The following is a 14,620-nucleotide window of genomic DNA, read 5'->3' on the forward strand; positions in this document are numbered from 1 at the left end:
GACGTGTCGGACACATTTTCCGACCCGAGGACGTGTGGGGAAATATTCCGAATGCGGTTCGTATGGACTTTTTACCATGCGAATCGTGATTGCCAGTTTGTACGGCACTTGTATGATTCGTACGGTAAAAAGACCGGATACGAGTCGTACGGGGACATTTTTTACCGGATCGTAATTGGCACCAAAGTGTTTTTCCTGGAGGACAGAAAGGTATATATAGACTGATGGCACGAACCACTGCGTTACTCAATTAATAGAGAGGCCAAAATCAGTGTTGAAAATATGACCACACACATGAGCAGAATCATTGCCGAATTTGTCTGAGGCAACACAGGATTGTGTAGCTGGGAGAGGAATGGCAGACCGAATTAGCGGAGTTATCGTACTAGTCAATAAGGCTTAAATACACCGTATTCCATTGGCAATGATCGTCCTTGATATGGAAAAAGCAGAGTCATGCAGGCCTATGGTCAGAATAGAATTGAGATCAATATTTAAAGGAGCAATACAGATTCTGTATAGCAATCCCATAGCTAGACTAAATTTCATGGGACTGGAGTCGGATATTAGAATACCCTGCAGCACTTACTGAGAAATCAGAGGATAAAGGCTCCTGTATTAAGAGGACAACCAGGTAAATTGCTGGTATATGCAGTCGTGTTATTAATTGTAGAAACTGCATTGCATGAAATGGAAAAGTCTCAGTTTGAGAAAGTCAGTGGTTATCAGTTAAACAGCGCTAAGACACAGATCGTTCCGAATTCCCACTTTACAGGTGGTGGAAAGACTGTGCCACGTACTTGGGGGGGGGGGGGGCAGTAAGATGCGTTAAACTAAAACTCTTTACTAAGCTCACAAATAATTTAAAGCAGATGAGCAATCAACATGTAACAATCGAGTATTGCAATATGATAAAAAATTTCATCCACAATATTGTACCCGTTTAGGGCAATTCCATTAGAACATCGGTACAAAATGATTCAATAAACTAGTCAGTCGAGGGAGGAGCCTAGCGCGCAACCAAGATGGCCACGTAGGCTTACGGCTCTCGAGGGCCTCCGCAACCTCCCACGTCTATCCTGACTTAATCCTGGTTTATTTGACGGGCTTTTGCAGATTAACTTGCGCTGAGGTGCCACCCGTTTTCCAAATCCAGATCGGACGCCGGGAGCCGGAATGGTTGCACTCCGAAGTTTTCGGCCTGCTCTTGCCTTGGTCCCGATCTCGAGCTGGTGAAGTGCCCGGGTACGAAGTGAACAACAGCGGCTGGCTGGGCTTGACCTGTCACGGACCCCGCACTTTAACTTTCGTTTTCAAGCTTGTTTTCTGAGATCGGCTGAGATACTTTGGTGCTTCAGAGGGGTGCGGACGGCGGAGTGTCTGGCCTGACTCTCGGACTCTACATGGGCTTACTGTCGGCGACGGCTGTGTTCAATTGAATTAGCCACCTGGTTCCCTTTTTCCTGGTGCGGGCGGGTGCCAACCTTGGTGGCCTCCGGACGATGGCGGCGAGACTAGATGGAGACAAGTCGAAACCCAAGTCAACCCGGAGGGGTGCCTATACCCAGGTCAATAATATGGATCGATATGCGCAGGCAAAGGGATCACCTAGTGGCTCGCATAAATCGCCTGAGAGGTCTAAAGAGGTCTCAGACCCATCGTCAGAATTGACTTTGCTGGACGTCATGGGCGCCATTGAGGAGATGAAGACCGCTGTGGGTCAGCAGTTTGATACCCTGGCTCATAAATTGGATGCGGTCCTGATCGATGTGAATTTGGTCAGGGCAGACCTGTCCAAGACTAACGAGCGGGTCGACTCCTTGAGTCAAGCGGCGTCGAGCTTAACTGTGGACGTGGCCGCCCTGCAGACGGAGGTCCGTAGGTTGCGGCTAGCCAGTGACCTGACGGACCGTCGACTTGAGGACTCCGAAAGCAGGGCTAGACGGAACAACGTTCGTATCATTGGAGTGCCGGAAAGATTGGAGGAATCTGCTGCGGATCTTTTTGTGGAGGACCTGGTGACCAATCGTCTCGCGCCCAAGGGACTGAGCAAGTTCTTTGCGGTGGAGCGGGCCCACAGGATTCCGGGTGGTGCGCCCAAAGTGGGTGCTCCCCCACGGCCTATAATCGCCCAGCTATTTAACTTTCGGGATAGGGATGCTATCCTTCAGGCGTCGAGGGTGGCCGGGCCACTGAAGTTTGAGAATTCTAACGTCAGCTTTTACCCGGACTTCACGCAGCGGTCCAAAAACAACGGCTGGGATTTTTGGGCGTCAAACGGCGCTTGAGGGACATGGAGCTGAAATATGCGATGTTATTCCCGGCAAGGCTGCGGGTTGAGTTCCGGGGTCGCTCACACTTTTTCGACCGGCCGGAGGCGGTTGGAGACTGGTTGGATGCCCTGCCTCGGGGACAGGATCGAGACAGTCGGACGGCAGAGAGCGGACGGGATTTGGTGTAGCAGGACTAGAACTTGGTTCCTGGTGATGGACTGGACTGGTGACGTTTTGTACCTTGGCTCAACTGGACCCTAGTTTGGCACAATATGCCCTCCAAATGCCCGGGGGTTGTGGGGAGCTTATTGGGGTCCTTTCCTCCTTTTTGTGGTATATGTTAGGGCGACAGGCACACTGCGAGTTGGGGGGGCTGTTTGGGCTCATGCAGGGGTGCAGGGAGGGGGGGAGTTGTGGTTTGGGGATTGTGGGGGAGGGGGGTTGTTGGGGATTGTTTGTTTGTTTCGCAAGGGGCAATGTGAAGTTCTCTGCTGACTTATCCGGTTTGTGCTTTCTGGGATGTGGGTATCATGCACGGGAGTGGGATGGGGGGTAGGGGATTGAGAATCCTTTCGTGGAATGTGAATGGACTGGGAGACAGGATCAAGCGCGGGGTGGTGTTGCAGTTTTTGAAACGGATCTCGCCCGACATGGTTTTCCTGCAGGAGACACATTTGATTGGGAACTCCTTCCATGCCCTAAATAGGAGGGGCTATCGCCTTGCCGCTCACTCTGGTTTCACTTCTGGCTCTAGGGGAGTGGGCATTTTGGTTAGGGCCTCTCTCCCTTTGGAGGTGGACGAGGTGCTTCACGATGATAGGGGGCGCTATGTGGCACTGGTGGGGAGATGGGAGGGTAGGACTGTTTCGCTCGTTGCTGTGTATGTGCCTCCGGGGTTACAGACGGCTACATTTGCTGATTTGGGGCGTTTGGTCCTGGGACTCCCTGGGGGGGGTTCTGGTGTTGGGGGGTGACTTTAATGCTGTTGTCTCCGGGTTGGAGGACCGTCACCCCCCCAGGGATCTCCCTAGGGCTCAGGCCTGGTTGGGTGGCTTTTTGGACACTTTGGGACTTGGAGATTGCTGGAGATTGATGCACCCGGGACAGGCGCAATATACCTTTCACTCGGGGGCCCATGGGAGTCTCTCGAGACTTGATTACATGCTTATGCCGGCGATCCAAGCTGGTATGATTGGGGAGGTGCGTCATTTAGCCCGAGGTATTTCTGACCATTCCCCTATATGGTTGCAATTGAAGGTTGTCCCTGGGGCAGAGGGGAGAGTGGCACCCATTAGCCCCTGGTATATACGTAACCCTAAGATCCGCGCGGAACTGGTCAAGTCCACTGATCACTACTTCAATGATAATGTGGGGTCGGTGTCGTCGGCCGTCTCCCTATGGGAGGCTTATAAAGTGGTGATCAGGGGGCAGGCCTTGTCCCTTATCTCCCATGCTTAGAGGTGCGAGAGAGCAGAGGTGGTTCGCCTGGAAACTGAAATAGCTGAAATGGAGGAGGACTTGGAGCGGGGAGTTACTGATGAGAAATTGCACGTTTTCAGCCTCAAACAATCAGATTATAGAGCGCTAGTCACGGAAGCCGCTAAAGGGATGAGTAGAGAGCAGCAAGGACGACCGTATGATGTGGGGGATAAGGCCGGAAAGTTGATTGCTTGGTTGGATAAGAAGGAGAGAGCGAGCAGGGTGGTGCCCGTTGTGGAGAGAATGGATGGAGTGCGTGTGACTGACCCGGTGGAGATCGTTGACTGCTTCGCGGATTATTTCCGCGGGGTATACTCTCCGGTTTCTGTGCGTTCGGAGGAGGACTCTCATCTGTTGCTTAGAGACATTGCATTGCCAACCCTATCGGAGGCTGATGCAGTGTTTTGATGGAGGCGAAGTTGTCATCAGATGAGATCGCCCTGGCCATTCGCTCGATCGCATCGGGTAAGGCTGTGGGTCCTAATGGTCTTCCCATCGAACTATATAAGTTGCGTCCCGATAAGATAGCGCCGTATCTCCGGGACATGTTTTTCGCGGCACGTGCGGCGGGCTTCCTCCCCCCTGACCAACACCTCGCCAACATAGTTGTGATACACAAAGAGGGGAAGCCGCGAGATCGCTGCGCCTCCTGTAGGCCCATTTCGCTGTTGAACGCAGAACCCAAAATTCTGGCTAAGGTACTGGCTAATCGACTGGTTCGGGTCGTGGGCGACTTGATTCATCAGGATCAGTCCGGTTTCATACCCCATCGGAATACCGCTCTGAATTTGAGGCGGTTGCACGGCGTGCTTGCTCGAGCGGGGTTTATACGTGAGCCGGCCATATTGGCATCTTTAGATGCTACTATGGCGTTCAACACTTGAGTGGCCGTATATTTGGGCCGTGTTGGCGAAATTTGGGTTCGGCCCAGAGTTTATTGGTTGGGTAAAATTACTATATGCTGACCCACTGGCTCAGGTGGTGGTGAATGATAGGGTGTCGGCTCCCTTCGCACTGGGGAGAGGTACGCGGCAGGGATGTCCGTTGTCACCCCTTCTCTTTGCACTTTCTTTGGAGCCTCTCGCCGCCTGGTTGCGTTGGGAGCCGTCGCTGCGAGGCATTAGATGGACGCCGGAGTTTGAAGACCGTGTCTCCCTTTACGCGGATGACATCCTACTGTATCTCACCTCTCCCCGACAGTCGCTAATCGTATTGGTGGACGTACTGAATTCCTTTGGTCGCAACTCTGGCCTGGTTATCAACTGGGCCAAGTCGTGTGTTTACGTCCTCTGGGGCGAGGCCCCCCTCCTGCCACGGGATTGCCCCATCCAGATTGCTACACTGGGGTTCAAATATTTGGGAATCTTTATCTCTCTGGATCCCACGGTTCGCTATGAGCGAAACCTTCTCCCTCCCCTCCAGCGATTGAAGGCCGACGTCGCGAGGTGGCGACGACTTCCGCCGCTCGGACGGGCGGCATTGTTTAAAATGATGTCGCTACCTCGCTTCTTGTATGCTTTGCAAAATACTTTAGATGTCGTGCCAGCCCGTTATTTTCGAGAGGTGGAGGGTCTTCAGCGCCAACTGTTTTGGGACGGGCGGCCGCGGAACGCTCTCGCCAAGTTGACGCTCCCTTGGTACGATGGGGGGGGGGGTCGCCCTCCCCGATATTAAACGATACTATTGGGCGTCTCAGTTGGCGGCAGTGAACCATGGGATATACGGTCCTGCCTTGAATCCGGCCTTCGAGATGGATACATTTCTGCTCCCGGGTGGGGATTATAATAGGGCGCTGTACTCGGTGACCCCGGACACGCGGTTGACGGGACCCACGCGGGTTGCGGTACGTGTGTGGCACGCGGCAAGTGCTGCGATGGGGTGGAGGGAATCGCTTGACTCGGGCGACGCCGTTGTATGCCTCCGGGCGGTTGGCCTGTTTGTGGAGATCGAAAGGCTTTGAGAAATGGGATATGATTGGTATATGTAAGGTGGGTGATCTTTGGGCAAAGGGGTCTTTCAAAACGTTTGAAATGCTTAAAACTGAATACAAATTAAATGATAGAGAGTACTTCCGGTATGCGCAAGTCTACCACGCGCTGTGTTCGGTTTTTCCGGACGTTGCTGCTATCCCCGAGTATTCCCCACTGGAGGATAGAGTGTTGGATGGCTACGTGCCCGACAGCACTATTTCTCTGATTTATAAGAAACTCATTAATGATTGCGCGGACTTGCTTCTCTGTCTGCGGGAGGCATGGACGGGCGATGGCTTGGAACTGGACGATGAGGACTGGGTATCGGCGGTGGCCTCCCCGAAAGAGGTGGCGATCCCGGCCCGCTTACGATTCGTACAGCTGAAGATCCTTCATAGAGTGTATGTCACGGGGCCCGGTTTGCTGCGTATGGGTTACTCGAGGGATGGACTGTGTAAGCGTGGATGTGGCCTGCCGGGTACCTTTCTTCATATCTTGTGGGAATGTTCGGAGGTTGTGCGATTTTGGAACGGTATCCACACCGTAATGGAGGAGGTCACGCACGTTGCTCTGTTGCCAGAGGCTAGGAGGTGTTTGTTGAATGTCTGGGAACCGAATGATTATACTGCGGCACAGACGCAGTGGGTGACTTTGGGGTACATGGTGGCTAAGCATAACATTGCACAGCTGTGGGGCTCCCCGAGGCCGCCCACGATCGAGGTATGGAAGGAGAATATGGACTGGTGTATGTTTAGGGAAAAGACGGTGTATGTGGCGAGAGGCAAGCCAGGGAAATGGACTAAGGTATGGGGTCCATGGAATTTATATCGTGGACGTATCTGCACCCCGCCTCTGCTATTAGAGGTCGATATTGCTTTGTCCCCCTAGCCACACATTCTGCGGGATTGTGTGAGGTGTGTTCCATGTTTTGTCTTCCCGTTGCCCCCTACTACCGCTTCCAGACAAGAACTGCTTTGGACACTGTACGTTGTTCCCCGTCCTGGGAAGAGCACGCTGCTATTTCGGACTCTCATTGCCTTGTGTCGGTTTTGTATTTAATAGAAAAGGAAACTGTTTTTTCCTATTGCTCCTGGCCTATGGCCACGGCCTGTTATATGTGCTTACGAACTGCCGGGAACTTTGCCTCTGGTTCATTTGAATGTGTGGCGTCGCATTGCGGGCCCTCGGGCTCTATAGCGGTCGGCCTTGGTGGTTGTAGGCCCTTGTCTGTATTTTATCGTGTAATAACGGTTTCTAATAAAAAAAATAAAAAATAATAAACTAGTCAGTCTGTAACAGTTTTCTCTGTGACTATAGAAGGACAAAGAGAGCCACTTGTATATACACTTTAGTACATACTTATATGTGTATGTACTTTGTGGGCTCTGGAGATCAGCCCTAGGACTGGTCTGCTTCCGCTTAGGGACTTTTTTTTCTGTTCAACTGCCTCTATTCAACTCTTGATAGAACAAGCATTGGCATAGCCAATAGGTCTCGCCTTTGGGACCTTATAAGTATATAATCATGCAGCACAATATCCTTGGTGCAACATTAACTGTTGAATGGCTAAACACTTATAATGTCCCAAAGGCGAGACCTATTGGCTATGCCAATGCCTGTTTTCCTTTGGCAATCAACTTTCTGCTTTCCGTTCCAGAGGACATTAACAGCTGGCTGTCGCAAAGAAAAGGAAGAATAATGCCAGACAAGGTCTTATGTGGGGTGGCCGGTTACATAATGTGTGTAGGACAGAGAGACTGTATTTATGTTGTTTCACTGTGGAACGTTTTTCTTCCTTGTTTAAACGTCTGCAGAAAAGCTCTGACAATCTTTAATTACGAGTATTTTATTAATTTAAAATATTGTATTAAGCATTATGAGAACTATATCAGTATAACAAAGAGGAATGCACATAAGGACACAGGAAACCAAAATCAGATTATCTGCCACATGCACCTCTGAATCTTTAAAAAAAAAAAATCAGAAGCTCCTGTTGCAGCAGTGATGGAGAGATTGCAGTGTTGAGGTTTCCCTAACATATATGTAACCATTAACCCTACCTTGCATTTTAGCAGCGAAAAAACATTAATCACAGGCCTTAGTGTGAAATTTCACCCTTACCTTCTATTTCAGTCCCGTGAAAGTAACTTTAATTGTGAACGCTGGCCATTTTATCCTTAAAAATTGGGGAATTACACATGCTTCGGTTTAGAGGTGCACGCGATGTGGGACAGGCATTGCAAATATTGGCAAACACCCCAAAACACACCACTTTGTGTTTGTGCACCACATTTGTATGAAACAAACCCTCTATAAACACCCAAACCCCTTGCATCGGAGTAACTGTTATAGTAAAATTCCATGTGTGGCATTCATGACATACATCACAATTTCCTTTTTTTTTTTTTAAATTAAAAAAATAAAACAGCAGAAGCGGATTTAAGAATCGCAACGTTTCCCGTAGACTTCACGTAGTACGCGTTCATTTCAGAGTTGCGCACATATTTGTAAAACTCCGGCCTTGTGATGCACTCTAATATATAGTTCCTATGGAGCTTGGTCGGCATTTGCAGCCATGTCGTTCAGGGCCGGACTGGGAACCAAAACCGGCCCTGGCAAAGTGTTCAGCCGCCCCCCTGGGGATTTGTGGGTGAGGCCGAACTGTTTGCCACGGCCGCTTTTGGACGATTTTGTTACAGCAGCAGATATTGCAGATATGCTGCAAAAACGGCACTGTAACAAAATCGGCCCCCAGGGGTCCAAAACCGGCCCCCAAACCTAGCGGCCCACCGGGGAAATGCCCGGTGCCTGCTAAGGCCAGTCCGGCCCGAATGTTGTGGATACAAAAAAAGGACTGGTCTGCCCTTCAGTTTTACGTCAGGGTTTGCATGAATGTAATTGCGGTTGTATTTAAATAGTGCTTACTACCCCTTACGAGGCTTCGAAGTGCTTTTCGGCGAGTAGCCAAAAGTATAATGGTGGATTAGAATAGAGAATATCACATTATTCATTTGTGGTCTGCGAGCTTGTACTGCGCTACTGTTTAAAAGCGACGAGGTGTCTAGTCCACGAACCTGGAAACACTTAATAAATTTAGTAGCCGTCCTTCTGGGACAATGAGAAATTAGAGGTTTTGGCTGAAGCGTGACACTTGTGAAAGGCTTGTTAGAACAATTCGGCTACTATACTTGAACGCTTCCTCGATGTGGCATGCTGTGTTTCCAGAGGTAGTGAAAGATTGTCTCGGCCTGTCCTTTCCGACACACTCGGCTACATTCAGAGCGCCGGGTGTGTACATTATGTGATGTCTTGTGAAGCTTTTCAAGAAGCAGGGAATACTGTGAAGAGACTGCAAAGTCTCACCCTTTTCACGCCAGCGGCCCGTGTGTGAAGGCGAGACAGCTAAAGCTGTTTCCATACCAGATCTAACGAGTGGTGCGCGCGCGCGCAACACAGCGAGGCATCTGGTTTGAATTATGGCGCACGCGTCTGGGCACGATAATTTAAACCAGATGGTGCCTGTGCGGGTAACCGCACACAATAGACCGTGGGCGGAGCAAAGGCGGGACATGCGCACGCCTTTGCCCAATTGCGTGCGGTCTTTGTTAAAAAGACGCACGCAAAGGCCAATAGCCTGGGACAAAACCAAATGCACACACACAAGCGTGAGGTGAGCTTTCTAAAGCCCATTACTAAAAGTCGAGCAAACAGCGCATGCGCGCTGCTCTAGGCTCGACCTAAAAACGCCCTGTGAAGGTCAGTAAAATACCAGATTTGCTTTCTGCTTGTTGAACTGCCGCTAACGGTCTTGATAGATAACGGCCAGTAGAGGTCAGTAAAATACCAGAATTGCTTTCTGCTGACGGATTTTCTTTTTTTTTTTTGTGGTCAACTGCCTCTATTTATCCTTGATAGAACACAAACAGCAGAGGTCAGTAAAATACCAGACTCACTTTAGCATTCTCTAGATTCCAGTCCATAGAAATGGTCTTCCACAAGTACCTGTAGACCATAATATTCTTTTCAAACCTTGTATTTTCAGTTATACGACTACCAAGGGCCCTGATTTTATATTAAAAACAGAGCTTTGGACTATACCATTTCCCGCAGAAAGGCAATATTTCTCTCCATGCGTTACCACACCTGGCGTGTCACGCAGTTTTGGTGTGAACTTTTTTTCCATGTTAAAGAACAGTAGAGGTTTCAGCACCCAGGCTAATGTGCTGCATAGCTAAATACATATAAGGTCCCAAAGGAGAGATAGATTGCATTGCAAATTCTTGTTTTTAGATAGTATTATGCTGGGGCATATGAAATATCTGGTTATAGAGGGAGACCCAGGTGTCTGAACCAAATAGGACCCCTGTAAGTTATGAATACAGTCTGGGAAAAGAGGCCTCTGTGTTCCTTACTAAAATTTACAGGAGTAAAGCAATTTTCAAAAAAGTTGGATTTAAGATAGTGGTAGTGCCTATTAAATTATTATCTAAAATGGTTATTTTGCCGACTATCACTAAATACAATTAATATACCCCCCCACCGCACTCGCCACTTTACCCCCACTATAGTTCAAGATAGGTAAGCGCTGGGCCTGGCCCTTTCTGCAGGGTCAACCCAAAACGTGTTGCCTTCCTGTTCCCCTTTGTCTGACCTCGTTTTTATTTACTTTAGTACTTTGGGCATTTTACCACTGCTAACCAGTGCTTAAGTGCAGGTGCTCTCTCCCTAAAATGTGGGAGTGGGGGGACATTGACTTATCCACAATTTGCTTATTTAATTTACTTGCGAGTCCCTAGTAAAGTGCACTATAGGTGCCCAGGGCCTGCAAATTAAATGATATTAGTGGGCCTGCAGCACAGAGTGTGCAACCCACTTCAGTAGCCCTTTAAAACGGGTCTTAGGCATGCCAATGCAGAGCCTGTGTGTGAATTTTTAAACTGCCATTTTGATCTGGCAAGTTAACCTACTTGCCAGGCCTAAACCTTACTTTCGATTAAATACAGGTCACCCCTAAGGTAGGCCCTAGGCAGCCCTATGGGCAAGGTGCAGTGTATTTACATGGTAGGACATGTACTTTTGTGTTCTACATGTCGTGGTAGTGAAAAACTCATATTTCTTTTTCCCTTCTACAAGGCCCATGTCTCCCATAGGTCAACATTGGGATTGCCTTAAAACATCTTTTAAGTGTAATTTCCAATTGGGAAAAGAGAGATTTGGAGTTTGGTGTGTCTGGACTCACAATTTAAATTCACAACTTATGGCGAAGTCAGATTTTAAATTATAAGTCTGAAAATGCCCCTTTTAAAAGTTACTATTTTCTTACTTTAACCCTTCTGTGCCTCTAAATACACGTCTGGGTTGAGTGACAGCTGGGCTTTGTGCATTCCCTCTAGACAATCACACAAAGGGAGCTGGGGTGTGACTTTTGCATCCTGATGGCCCATTACCAGGCTGATGGGAGGGAAGAGCAAACATCTGCACCTGAATAGGGCTGTGCCCGTCCCCACACAAAAAGCTGCATACCCCCTGTATCGAGTCTGGAGCCGTAGGAGAAAAGGTAGGGACCCTGTGATCTTCAAAGGCCTCTCTGAAGTCTCCCCCACTTCAAAAGGCACAACTAAGTATAAGTAATGGACCCCTTACACAACCAAATCAGAACTTTGCTGGAACCAAGGACATTCTGTGAGGAAGAGCTGCTGTGCTGCAGAAGGGACTACCACTTTGCTGCCTGCTTTACTGTGTTGGCCTGCTGCTTCTTGCTTGGGGGTGAGTAGGACTGGACCTGCTTTCTACATCCTTGCACCCAGGTCTCCAAGGGCTTGCTAACCTGCCTCCTGTTCTTGAAGCCTCAGGGCCATCAAAGACTTCCTTCAACCCTGCACATGCTGCTGGACTCTGCCAACTCTGAGTTCTGCCCTGCCAAGAGGTGCCAAATCCAGTCCTTGCCCTTGAAAGAGGGTCCAGAAGCTGTTTATCTGCATTGTAAGGGTTAGACGACGCAGGGCCCAACTGCGAGGCCAAACTTCGATGCATCGACCAGACTGCGCGAATTGAAACAGACACATCGAGTCTTCGACGCCTGCTCCATCCAAGGTACTTTTTCAGCACGCCCTGCATGGGTCCTGTAGCCGGCCTGCCCTCCATCGCGGTCAGCCTGAAACTCTGAATTTATCCCAGTCTAGCGTGACCTCAAGTGACATTGACTTAAAGTCACTCTATTGCAGTTTATTCTTTGCAAATTCATATCTCGAGTTCTACTTATTGGATTTGTGTCGGTTTGGTCTTGTTTTACTCAGCTAAATATCCTCTACTTTTCTAAACTGGTGTGGAGTCTTTTTGTGGAATTTTCTGTAATTCGAATGTAGCACAAATACTTTACACATTGCCTCTTAAGTTAAGCCTGACTGCTCTGTGCCAAGCTACCGGAGGGTGAGCACAGGTTAATTTAGGTTGTCTGACTTCCATGACTAGGATTGTGGTCCCTGCTTGAAGAGGGCGCATACCTCTACCAACCAGAGAACCAATTTAGAACAGTAATGTTAATCGTGGAAGCAAGCTGGGGTTAGGGAAATTGAGGTTTTTTTTTTGTAGAAGGGCAACTTAGTGAATTTTACTACTTGCAGGAAAAATTCAACCTTGGAAAGCATAGTCTCTTTAAATTCCTTCAGATTAGAAGCTTCTTTTTTAAACTGGATGCAAGACAGTTATCATTTATAAAGATAAAAATACTATATTCCTTGGTAACTGGAAGGAGGGCAAAGGTCTTAAATCATCACTTCTCTGATTTCAAACCAGACAATATTTACTCACAGTCAGTCAGGTGCACAGACAGATTAGGGATTGATTAAAGCAGAGCATACTTCCAGGAATCTGTAAACATCAGCCACACAGCACTACCATCTAAAGATTCAAAACAATATATAATATAAACCCATTTAAGACTTTAATTGGGAGAGGCACCCGAATTCTCACTGCCAAGTTGCGGCATTACTGAAACAGAAATATTTCATATGTATGCCACATGGTCTAAACTGGCTGAGTACTGGGAAAGATCGGGGACTTTTTGGGCACCATTTTGCATTGGTCCAACCCTCTAATTTATTCTGCTTGCAGTAGAGGAGGTGACTTTGTCAGATCCAGTCATCTGCTATACTTTGTCTTTAGCAATGGTCTTTTCCAGAATCTGTATGGTTACTGCATGACGGAACATTGACCCACCATTGTATCAGCTGTGGCTCGCTCTATACTTTTTTTGTTACTATATGGAAGACAGTCTGTATAAATGTATAGGAAAGAGAGCTAGAAAGAAAGGTTTAAGATTTGAGCCCTGCTCACTAATTGGCTATCAAAGCTTGGCTATTAATTAGTCGGTTTGGTTGATTTACATGAATTTGGTTAAGGGTATGATCGAAGAACAATATATTTGTAATAGTACCAGACACATACTATGTGGACTTTAATGTATCTAAAGTATGAACTAATCCTTCAAGTTTAGAGTGTATATCAACAGAACTGTACAGCATTCAGTTGGATTAAGGAATTCAAAGTGAAGCATTAGTTTTCGCTTCAGGAATACATATGGAATAATGTATCTATTGTTAAACCTGTTTAGATCAATTGCATGTTGTGTCTCTCTGCAGGTCTAATGTTATGATTTACTGTAATTCAAATTAATTATGTACGGTCTGTATGTATATTTAATCCAATTGTCCTCCGGAAGAACTAAAAACACAATTTAGTAGCAGTAGCAAGTCATTACCGGGGATCCAGTTAGCTCCAACTGGTGCTTCATGCATAGGAGCAGGGTGTTTCTCTAGAGGACAGCAAGCTGTAGATTGATGGCATGGACAACCTCATTACCTGAGGAAAGAAGGACATCTTTGAATTTAACAAGGCTTCCATGTTTTGTACTTTGAGCGTGGTACACTTTCAGGGTGGCACAAAGAGAAAAGTGCCATTTGAAGGGGGATCAATTTGGATTCGGTTCTTCCTCCGTCTGAACGAAGGGCAAACTGAGGTCTTGATCAGGGTCATCTCCGTTTAATGCAGTAGAGAACATGGTTCGAAATGTGAAGCTATACAGTTCAGTGGCTTGTTTTACAGATTGAAATTAATTTGAGCGTCTTTGGCATACACTTGTAGATCAAACTGATACGGTTAGAGGAGTCGTGGGGAGGTGCACAGACCATAAAGAGCAAACCAGAGAAGAGGAGCTGTGTGATAATCCACAAATTACAGTGCATTGTTGGAGATTCTGTTGACTCATACAAAATTAGTTTGCAATGGGTAGAAATTAAGGGTTTAGTCCATGTGAATGTGGACCCCCTCCACTCCGGCAAAACATTTTAGTCTACACAGTATTATGTCATGGTCTATGATATCATAAAATGCGGAGACCTCAACAAGTATAAAAGCTTAGTTCTTGTTATCATGGAAGGACAATAGTCGTTCAGTTTCAATGTTGGCCAGGGCAGTTTTGGGAGGCCTTGGCTATCATGCGAGATTGGTGGTCTTACAGGAAGGCATGTTAGCGGTTACTTCACATCATTTTACATCAGAAATCATTACAACACAGTAAGAACAAATCGGGATTCTTAAGAACAGAGAAAGGTCCCCAAAGGAAACTTCAAACATATTTAAACCTATAGTGTTCACAGCTAAATTTTTGTACACCCTGACTTTTCACTCAAGATTACACATTTTTCACTATTATTTTTTATCATTTATCTTGACAATGCATTTACAACAAATAACTACCCTTTTGATTCTTAACCGAAATTCTTTCCAAAAGTCTCTTTGGGTCAACCCAAAAGTACTCGTTATACAATTTACAAACCATAATTCCTCGGTTTTTATGGCTCATAACGCTCACTCACATTCACAATTGGGTCATCCATA

General features: G+C 47.4%; 1 protein-coding gene across 6 annotated transcripts in view; it reads right to left on the reverse strand.

The window, feature by feature from the left end:
* The window catches only part of FBXO46 (F-box protein 46), a 166,827-nt gene that overhangs the window by 60,398 nt on the left and 91,809 nt on the right, over positions 1-14,620 (reverse strand). The window contains exon 2 of one of the 6 annotated variants that reach the window (XM_085625559.1): positions 13,482-13,582. The exons of the other annotated variants lie outside the window; for them this stretch is intronic. The gene's annotated coding sequence lies outside the window, so the exon portion shown is untranslated. The remainder of the gene's footprint in view (positions 1-13,481; positions 13,583-14,620) is intronic. 6 annotated transcript variants of the gene reach the window in all.

The sequence above is a fragment of the Triturus cristatus genome, chromosome 9 (genome assembly GCF_964204655.1).
Source record: "Triturus cristatus chromosome 9, aTriCri1.1, whole genome shotgun sequence".
NCBI lineage: Eukaryota > Metazoa > Chordata > Amphibia > Caudata > Salamandridae > Triturus > Triturus cristatus.